An 11294-nucleotide genomic window follows, 5' to 3' on the forward strand; every position below is an offset into this window, starting at 1 on the left:
GGTTTCTGTCACACTCCATCACATTTTTTATTTTATTCTATTGGTGTATTCTGAGTTTTTATTTTGATCTGTGAAAAAAAATAATAATAATAATAAAAAATAAAAAAAAACCTACTTTATCACACCAGACGCCCTTCCTGAAGCAAACATGAGTTTAACATAGTTCCCCCAAATTACAGTCCAAACCACTTCATCATAGGGACTATAAGAGCAGCTATGTGTATTAAGACAAAAGCAACCCTCAGACTCTTCCTCTTAAAGGTTGGGTTCTTTAGATCGGACTTTAGGCTTTTCAAAGTAAGACTTTTTGGAGACTGTGCCTTTGTAGTCAGGTTAAAATCAGGCTTATTTGAGTCAGTTTTATTGGAGTCAATTTCTTTGGCGACGGGTTTTATAAGTTCATAATGCAGCAGGTCAACCTCTATGGGCTGTACTTCGTCCTGATCATTGCCTGACATTGTTACAGTCTTCTCCCTTCCAGATAAGACCTAGATCAACAAATCAGTACAGTAAGTAAAATGTAAAGATCAACATTTCGGTGGGTTTAACTTGTGAGTACGCATGAGAAACGGAGACTTGTTGTTCTACTCCACTTTGGGTTTTTGCAGCTAAAGCGTAACCATAAACTCAAACATCCCTCTATGCTTCTATCTTAAATTTTCTGAAAAAAATAAAATAAAATCTCAGCATTATTAGACATGTCCAACACAAATCATTCAAAAACACAACTTTGAACCCAATGGCGTAGCCTACTTACCGCCTGTTAACTGATTTCAGAGCCGCTTTCTCATTAAATGAAAGTAAAAGCAGCAGCAGCTCTCTGTCAGAGAGACCTCGTACTGACACACCTCTTTACGTAGCAAAGCTCTCAGGTTCAATTTCACATTCTTCGGTTCATTTCACTGTTTTAAAAAAGCCAACGGCATTAGTAGATGAGGATCGTATGAGATGAGTGGAGGCCCAGTTCTATGGAAGCCCATACATTTCCACCACTCTGAAGAAAAAAAACAAAAAAAACATCTGAACCTATCTCAATATTATGATTTAGCTATCTCATAATCTTAACATAGTTTCTCTGTCATGTTTAGGTTTTCAGACTCTGAATAGGAGCAATCACGGAGGCAATGATCAGTTAAGGTTTTATTGAAGGTTTGTGGAAGTACAGAGAGGAGTCCGGCAGGCAGGGTTGTCAGGATACGGCTGGAAAAGGTTAGGTGACAGGTGAGCAACCGTTCGGTGCTGGTGGATGAGTGAGGGATGTATGAGACTCACAGAGAGGACGGCTTGGCGTCTGTTTGGGAGGATGGTGTCCAGTGATCCAGCCTATTGGTGCAGGTCCGGTTGGCGAGATCGGATGGTGGTGTCTGAGGGTGGACTGGCAGGTGCGCTCAGGCAGGAGGGCGTCTTAAGGTTCTGAGACCAGAAGCCTCACAGGTTCCTAGAGGCTAACTGAATGGTTCCAGGGCTTGGGATCCTGGGTTCTAGGAGAAGGGAGCAGAGAAGACAGGGTTAGATTCAGGCAAGGCTTAGGTTCAAGCCTTAGGTTCAAGGCTTGGTTCAGGATCAGTTGTACCAACGCTGAAGCATTAACGAACTGACGCCCTCCTCCTGGTTCCAGCTCCTTAAAAAGGGTGGAAATCAGCTGATGAGGAGCACCTGCCCATCCAGCCCTGCAGAGAGAGAAAAAAGGAAAAGCAAAACCCCAGCCTGCACCCAGGACTGGAAGTATGACATTCTCATTATTGTGTGATACTATCTAAAAACTATGACTTATGTTGCTCATAATAATGTGCCAAGTGTCTTCTATGCTATACTGTGTCTCTATACTGTGTTGCACAGACGCAATAAGGGTGTGGGTAGGAGGCTGCTGGTTAAACCTTTGCAGCGTATCTGTCCAAAGCGATGCTGTGTTCAATGATCATTCCAGGCGACTGGGTGTCAGAGAGCTGATTGGATCAATCCATTAAGTTTCGGGTTACATGCAAATAAATGCATACGTATGTATATTTGAATGTGAACTAAAACTATCTATTATAACTATATAACTATATATTATAAAGGTTTTCAATCACTGGATAGTGTATGTATATGTTATGTTTTTGTGTACATTAGTGTTCATACATTAGTATATTTTGGGCAGTCAAAGGGAGCTTTGGTACCTGGAGACAAACCACACTTGCAGAGAGAGATGGGAGGCTGGGGTTTCTAATCCATGTACTGTACTCCTGCTGCACGCCTGCAGTGCTGCTAACATGGTCATCCTACAGCCTTTTTAATCTTACCTTTATAGGTGTAGTGGAGGATTTTAGCATTTTTGAAAAGACCTGCCCTCTCCACTTAAAAAAAAAAAAAAATGACACATGCACAAGCTTGTACCTGCTGACAGGGAGCGTCTGTTAAATGCGTGCAATAGCATACACCAGTTGCTGTTACTCTCACCTAGTTACCACTCAAAGCTGTGCATCCTGTGAAACTGCAGAGGTTGAATCCTCGAGTAAAAAACGAAAATATAGTACTCATTTTACAGCAGAATATACTAAAGTATATCCACGTCTAGTGAAGGTGAGGAACAGTGGTGGAACTAGACCATATGTACCAGGGGGCCAGGAGACCCAAAAACTAATTTCTCCCTGAAATGAGTTTTTGGAACTTGGGGTGTCTGCTATTGGCTTCTTTAATTTCCCGTCTTTCCTGGTTGGTTTTTAACACAGATATTTGTAATTATCAACCAATATATGTCTGCCTTAAAGGTAAATGTATAAAGGTTTCTCAAACTGTATTATTTTAATTTGTAACATGCTTTCTCTGTATCTTACTAAATAAATTCATCGCTTTGACACACACTTGCTGTTTCATAGCATAGGTAGATTACAGATTACAATCCATCACAACAAAATTTGTGTATTAGTGGAGCACAATAAAACTGTAGTCAGAATATTAACACAATGACACAAGAACCAATACCGGCTCCGCATCTTGAACAAGAGCAAGGTGCACAACAGGTGATGTAGTAGTGCAGAAATAACATATTTATTCTATCAGTTATAGTCCCAGAATCCTAAAAAGGAAGTTAGATGGGGCCTTTGGATACCCTAGCATCAACCAAGAAAAAAACTTAAGTAGCACGCAACAGTTATCAAGGGAACTGAAGGAGAAAGTTGATTAAATGAACATGTTATTGATGAACTGAAGAAGAAAGGATTAATTTTAGACAACTGTGTTGAACTCCTGAAAGATACACACAGTGGTGTTCCATTGGAGGTTACGGGGAGAATGGGGAAGACCAAAGGGAATAATCCTGCCAGAGAAACTTATTCAACTGAGTTAAGGGCATTTGCCATGACACTTCATTTGTATTCTGCAATGGGAACATACATCCATAACTACATGCAAATAAATGCATACGTATGTATATCTGAATATTAACTAAAACTATCTATTAAAACTGTATAACTATATATAACTATATATTATAAAGGTTTTCAATCACTGGATAGTGTATGTATACGTTATGTGTTTGTGTACATTAGTGTGCATACATTAGTATATTTTGGGCAGTCAAAGGGAGCTTTGGTACCTGGAGACAAGCCACACCTGCAGAGAGAGATGGGAGGCTGGTGTCATGATGGGTAGAGTTTTTAGCCCAAATGCAGAACGCCACGGAGTCAGAATTAAAGTTCAACTGTTTAATGGAATAAACAGACACAAGATATTAGACTGGAAACAGATCCGGGATTGGTCACACAGGGTACACTGTTCAGTGCTTCAGGCTGAGCGTCTGAGGGAGGGAACCAGGAGGGTCCAGAGACCACTGTTGTGCCTGAACGCGTTCATTGAACGAAAGTTCATGAACTCGTTCATATTTTGGGCGAACGTGAACTGAACGTACTGCATTACTGCCTGGTGAACGTTATTGTGAACTCGTTCATTTTGGTGTCTGTGAACGGCACGCTCTCTTAGTTCAACATCGTTCAATAGGTTGCCAGATTTCTATAGAGCCCTCTAGGCGAAACCCCGGCTAAATCACACCGTAAACAGGCCTTAATATGTAGCGGGGAAAACACCCAATCTGGCTACACCAGCTACCAGTGTCGTAGCCTACAGCCGCGTGCGTCATCAAAACAAAATGCAGCGTGGAAGCCACAGCAGCATGGAGACGACCGTGGATGCGACAAAGCAGCAGTATGATCACTTAAAACAGTTTTATGACCAGGTGGTCGGTGAGGATGATGGCAACAATCTTACATTTCTCTGCAAACTTTGCCCGCCGGCTTTCAGTAAAAAAATCCGCACTTCAGTAACATCCAAAGCAAATCTGAAACGGCATATGTAAAATGGAAAAAAATATTAAAATTAAAAAAACATTTGCTCCTTAAAGACTACTTTCCTGTTTTTCTTTTAATAATTCCTCATAAAAAAGACCATTCAAGCAGCACATTTTTCCTGATGTTTTTGAGAATATACTGTAGGGGTGAAAGCTGCAGCTGCTACTAGTGGGAAGTGAATGGACAGCAACAAAGCATTAAAGCAACATTGGGGAACTGCTGTCCCCCCAATGCAAATGTAAATCTGGTTGGATAAGGGTTCAAAACTAGATATGAAGATGAAATCTGACGCACAGTTTCAGTGTTACAACTGATAAAATAATTGCTGTCTGTGGTTCTACAGTAGGCTATGATGTAATTGAGCAATATATGAAAAAAAACGAACTGTGAACTAGTTCATTTTTTGGAACTGTGAACTTAGTTCAAAATTTTGAATTATGAACTATGAACTGAACTAGTTCATTTTAAAATGTGTGAACTGAACTTTGAACTAGTTCACGTAGAAAGAGAACTTTCCCAACACTGCCAGAGACAGAGGGTCGGCAGAGGGCTAGGCAGCAGCAGAGCTTGACTTTAGACTAGTTGGTGTTCAGACCTTGAGGTTCTCCAAGTTCTCTCCTAGAGAACTGGCAGACAGGTTCAGACAGTTTGATCTTCAGGTTTGCTTCGGAGAGCAGGCAGACAGGTTTCTGATGAGAAACTCTTCCAGAGCTCCAGGGGACAGTCAGGTTCTTCCTAGGAGGCAGAGAGGACAAAACTGGTTAGGTTCAGAAGTCAGATCTTCAGAGGAGTCAGGGAATCAGACATGCAGGTTGGCTCTGGCTTGCTAACCGTAACTAGCTTAACACTCTGGCACCGAAGAGAAGTTCTGCCGCTGCTTATATGCTGGTCTCCCTGATGAGCAAATCAGCCGCAGATGTGGTAGTCAGCTTCAGCTCCAGGAGACCTAGGGCTCTGCTGGAGGAAGATGGACAGAACTCCAGATCCCAACAGCTGGGGTTTCTAATCCATGTACTCCTGCTGCACGCCAGCAGTGCTGCTAACATGGTCATCCCACAGCCTTTTTAACTCTACCTTTATAGGTGTAGAGGAGGATTTTAGCATTTTTTGAAAGACCTGCACTGCATGAAAAGTGAGATTTTCGTCCCCGTAAACCCCCGTAAACTCCCGCAGATCTGCCTGATTTTCGTCAGTTTCCGACAATTTGCAACCCGTGCTTGTCCGCGTTTGTCGTGCCACAAATTGTCGAAAACGTACCGTGACGTATGTGGAGAGCGATCAGCTGTACTAATGGCCCTAATTAGCATATGAATGCATCAAACCCGCGCGGCTGGCCAGGTCTGGCTTGAATAACCTACTCAGTATTGGCTGAAACCACTATTCTCAAACAAATGAAATCGCTCGTGATTGGCAGCAAAACCACACGTGGCCACGCCAGGCTTTAATTTTCTTACTGAGTATTGGACGGAACCACTTCTTTTTAAACAAGTAAAGTCGCTCGTGATTGGTTGGCATATATATATATTTACATATATATATTTATTCATTCATATATATATATATATATATATATATATATATATATATATATATATATATATATATATATATATATATATATTTATTCATTCATATATTTATTCATTCATATATTTATTCATTCATATGGTGTGTATTTATGTTATCCTACACTACTACACAATTATTAGGCTACCATCAAGGACATGAATGAATTTATACAGGAAATGAACATTTGCAGGAAGCTGTTTATGCAAAGAAAGAGCTTTATTGAAACACACACAACTATATACAACGCGTATCCAAACACATGCGTTTCTAAAAATTAAAAGTCCGTGAACGGTCCGTTTGCTTCCTCGGGGTTGGAGGTAACTGGCAGCATTCCCTCCGAGGCAGGTCCGATGTGCAGACGCCTAGTGTGCGTGGCCTTGTACTTCGGCATCGCTTCTAACCGGGACTGCAGCTTAACACAGAGTTCAGTGAGATCCGGCCTACGAAATGGCGGCGACCGTACAATCCATCCAGAGACACCGCCGAGGAAGGCGGACTTCCAGAGTTCCACTTCCTCATCTGTTAGCACACTCTGCCTCGCTTTCAGCAGCTGAAAAAAAAAAACAATGAATCAGCGCACTGCGTATGGACACAACACATCTATTAATGCACCTGAAAAATAGTCACCAAATAAAGTCTTACCCTCTTTCTTCTGGCCCGACTCCGAGTAGATAGCCTGGCAGCCTCCGCACGCAGCGTGTTGGCTGGCAGCCTATATCTGAAGCTCCTGCGTACCGTCTGAAAATACGTCTTACAGGCAGCTGGAAAACAATTAAATGAGAGTGGTATAAATAAAAAATCAAACGCAAGTCACAGTAACAAGCAAGGAGAAAACATTAAAACAAGTCACTTACACACAATGTCGTCTTTATCAACATCGTGCAAATCTGGACTTGCTGATTATGGCTCCGAGCAAATAGGAGGTCACCGCCTCATTGTGAGGCGACAGTAGTCTGTGAAAACAAAATGTAAAAGCTATGATCGGTGAATATCCGTATCCATTGCCTTTTACCGCAGAATGAAAGCATATTCTTTAAATCTTACCCTTGCTCCGGTTCATAGCGCCTGCAATTAGTCTCCGAGTTGTTAAGACGGCATACTGCTTCCTGTAATCAGAAAAAATACACTTTAATAAAGCTTGTTCTTGCAAGGCTAGGCTAGATAGGCTAATAGCTAGGCTGCTATTAGCCGGTAGCTTAGGCTAGGCTGCTTTTAGCTTAGCAGGCAGTAATCGAACATATATTTACCGCTAGCATCTCTTCTTTGAGTTCGTCTTGTTCGATGCAGGGTCGCCATCGCGTCCAAGAGGAGTTTTACCCCGAAATCCAGACGCTCCAGACCGCCTGCACAAAGCAAAGCAGCATCCTCCACTATGGATCCAGACCCCGCCGCTCTAAGTTTCTTGGAGATCGTACAGAGCATGCGCGAGATGAACCAGAGTTTCCGCGGATCAATAAAAATAATTAAAAAATCATTCTTTTTTTTTTTTTTTAAATCAAGGCCTTAATTGGCACTAAAATTATTTAAATATGTTTATCGAAGTATTTATAATTCTTTAATAAAAAATGCTTATAAAAACAATTTCGTCAGATATATTATATCGCTCCAGGCGGAGAAAAAGCTAGAGGATATATATATACGTATATATGTGTGTGTGTGTGTGTGTTTACATACATACAGGAGTCATGGAACTCTGCTTGCAGCTCCTTCATATTTCATGTACACTAATAACTTGTGTACATGATTCTTGTTGATGGTATTAAAATCATTTCTAATAGCATTTAAATAGCATTAAATTAGAGTCACTCATTCCTGTATGAACCCTGTGAGCACTTAATTTAATATGACATATTAAAAAAATCCCACCATCTTCCAGCATATGTTCAGTTTCTGCCCAAATATATATATATATATTTTTGTAGATTTTTGTAACGGGGATAAGGATAATTCAAAACTGCTTTTTTTTAATGAACTTGTTCACTACTTCCAAACTCAGCATCTCTTTTCATTCCTGTAATAAGAAGTTTCTTTTGAATGGATTTCATTAAAGTTTAAGTCCCTCGGTATAAAATAAATATTTTGATGGAGATGAGAAATCTGCTTCCTCGTTGGTGAATAACCAATAGTTTGGATCCAATCATTTAAATAAACGGTGTTAGTTTTTTTTTTTTTTTATATATATATATATAAGAATTGTGCTATAATTTCTAGTCACCGATCTGTTGCTGCTATATTTTAATTTGACAAACCGGAATTTGTCGATGTTCTTTTTCCTGTTTGGTGCAATTGCAATTGCGGATCTTGACCTGGCCGGACCTTATGACCACAGTGTACCAATCTTCTGATGGCTACTTCCAACAGGATAATGCGCCATGTTATAAAGTGAATCATCTCAGACTCATTTCTTGAAACTTTTCCACTTAAGTAATTGTGAATTGAGCATATTGACAGACAACATTTTATTTTTTATCTTAAATGCAAATTTTTTTTAAAATAATTACTGCTCTAAATGTATTGCTCTGTCAGCTAAAGATCTGTTTTGGTCTCTATACTTTAATTAAATAAATCAATTCAAGCTAAAATGTGAGAGGCTATACTAAGCCTGATCTCTTTGTATCAGAGATTTTCTTCCTCAGAAAGATGTCACTTGGGGTAAAACCCCCCCTGCAACCCTGGTTTGCATTTGTATAGCTCACAGCATGTTCATTTACATGTTAAAGCCTCCCCTAGAATTCCATGGGGGCAGGCATGGGGGGAACACTGCCTAAGAAATTCCACGTCAATTTCTGACAATTTACGGGAGTTTACAACGAAGCCTGCAAATTGCCGTAAACTGCCGCTAACCTGAAGTTCCACGACAATCTACAGTGCCGTATATTGACGAAAATCCCACTTTTCATGCAGTGCTGCCCTCTCCACTTAAAAAAAAAAATTACACATGCACAACCTTGTACTGTACCTGCTCCCCACAGGGAGTGTCTGTTAAATGCGTGCAATAGCAAACACCAGTTGCTGTTTGCATCACTCATACAAGCTTAGTTTCCACAATTTTTCCACAGCTCAAGATGTATGTTCTTACAATGTACGGTCTGATTTGATCTACCTGCTAACACTAAACGTCCAAAAACCACACATCTGACTCTGCATCGAAAGATGGTGCTGGTTGGACTCGTTAATCTGGAAGAAGAACTCCCTTGTTTGCACATGTGCAGTGTGCAAGGTTCTGGTAACCTGGCTCATGGATCTGCTTCATCAGCAGGATTTGCCTACGAACGCCACACGAGGGCGGACTGATATTCAAACATGTTGGATTGTCACCCGACCTTGCGATCCCTGACCTGAGGTGTCGTAAGAGGATGATCGCCCCTCGTCATCCCCTGTACACTACATATTGCAGGATGAGGCTGAAACTCAGCCCGATCGAAAAAATTATCAGCCCGAAATGGCAAAAAAAAATCTCACAGTGTAGGCCCAGCTTAAGGCTTTCACTGAATGTAATTCTTGGTTCTTCAATTCCAGTCTTTCACATGTGCCTTTCTGAATGACCCCCTCAGTGAGCAGTCATGTTAGCCTAATTAGTCCTGATTAATTGCCTCAGGTTTGTTAAAACTGATTCTTCTACTTAAGCTGTGAACCTCTGCAGCTTACCCAGAGTTACAGGGAGTCTATTGGCTGTTTTTTGTGTGTGTGTTCAATATTCTCCTTGCCATCAATTTGATGCATAATATTTTTTAGGTTCATTTTACACATTTCACACTTTTTAGATTGTATTTAGAAAATGAGGAACCCTGTTTGATCTGTCTCTTAAAATAATTGCCGTTTGGGGCTAAAACATGACATAGTATAAAAAATGTTGTTTTGAGTGGCAATACATACTGACTGTTTATTTCCTAACTTTTCGCCTGTAGCCCACCAACTTCACCAATCCCGTATACGCCACTCTGTACATTGGCGCCCACAACAGCCGCAACTCTCTGGCCAGCACAGATGAGAAGAAGGAGCTGCTGTCACGTGGAGATGAGGAGCCCCTGGTAGACCCCCTGGCATAGACTGTCCTTCATCCTACAACCTCCCCCTCAGAACGCATCCATCTTCTCGCCTTTTAAAGAAAATCTAAACTACAACAGCAGAAGAAAAAAAAATCCAAACAAAGTGTGAGAGAAAATGGCTTCAGTGTGAACACTGTATAAATGTACAAAATGAAGGACTACTTTTGTATGTGATTGCAGTATTATATTTTTTTCTTTAGAGATTCCTCTGGTCAAAAGTAAAACAACATAAAAGCATTTTCTATGAGATTTTTAATTTACACTTCGTTCCTCACCCTTTACCTAAATAGCCACTACCTCTTTGAGTAAAAAAATAGATAAAAAAAAAACAACAAAACAATGAAACAGAAACAGGAAAATCAGAAAAGATGCTACCATTGGAGCAGTTTTAATTTTTTTATTTTTGTATGAACTGTACAGAAACGAAAACATGTTTGATCTCAGCCAGTGCCAACTGCTTGTGGTTTATGTGGACTTTGAGCAGGATAAGGATAGAAAGAGTCAAAGTTTTCTGAATCGGTACGTAGAATAATGTCCTCCTGCAGGACTGTGTAGGGGTTTGTGTATAGCACATGTAAAATGTCAGTATCAGCCGCCAGCAACAGTATTTTTAACATAGATTTTTTTTTTCCCTTCAGAAAGCGATGTTCATTAAATGATCGTGTCGTCTTCCTTGCACAGAACCGCACATTTTACGGTACAATGTGTACTGCTAGCTTTCTACCACACAGTGTGAGGAAGGTTCAGGAGGCGTGTTGGTGTGACTGTGGGTGTGACAGTCCATACACGGACGTTATTAATGTTTTACAGTTATGGTGGCTGATTTGCAGATAAAGTGGTTTGTTGTACAGTAGGTGTCATATCTGCACTATCTAGCTCTAGGTTACAAAGGTCTTCCTCCAGATGATAAGGAAGGGTTGGAGCGATTTGCTTGTCTTTTATTTCCCGTTGTAAAGACCAGATAACGTGCATCTGGTTGTGTGAATAAATGTGTCTTTTTGCCTTTTGAGAATCAAAGTCTGTAAGTTCACTCTCGCCGTCTGAAGTGCATTATGTTCATTTTGTCCTCAGCAGCCGCCTCTTTATTCTCCTCTGTGCCCTGCTGCTGCTAACGTTGGTCCTCACGCTCGGCCTCTGTCCCCGAAATGCTGCTTCTGTCAGAAAAGCATCAGCCATATCTGAACGCTGGAGTGAGACGATAAGAGTTTTCTATGTGACGACGATGAGTTTATGCTTTGCTTACCTGTTCAGTGTTATTTTACGCTGTATGTTTTCATGTTAAAATCCAGAGAAGTACAATCATGTTACCTAAAGAACACTTTCTGCTGAATCATAAATGCGTTTCCAGGAG

The 11294-nt window shown here is 40.7% G+C and overlaps 1 long non-coding RNA gene across 1 annotated transcript; it reads right to left on the reverse strand.

Moving 5' to 3' along the window:
- Positions 1-1137: 1137 nt before the first annotated feature.
- On the reverse strand, positions 1138-1724 carry LOC119785390. Its single transcript, XR_005281034.1, has 3 exons — positions 1574-1724; positions 1273-1481; positions 1138-1200 (listed from the first exon to the last, which is right to left on the reverse strand). It is a non-coding gene; the product is annotated as an uncharacterized LOC119785390 (long non-coding RNA).
- Between the last annotated feature and the right edge of the window lie 9570 nt (positions 1725-11294).

Source organism: Cyprinodon tularosa, unplaced genomic scaffold, assembly GCF_016077235.1.
Source record: "Cyprinodon tularosa strain WSP-4 unplaced genomic scaffold, ASM1607723v1 ctg248, whole genome shotgun sequence".
Taxonomy (NCBI): Eukaryota; Metazoa; Chordata; class Actinopteri; order Cyprinodontiformes; family Cyprinodontidae; genus Cyprinodon; species Cyprinodon tularosa.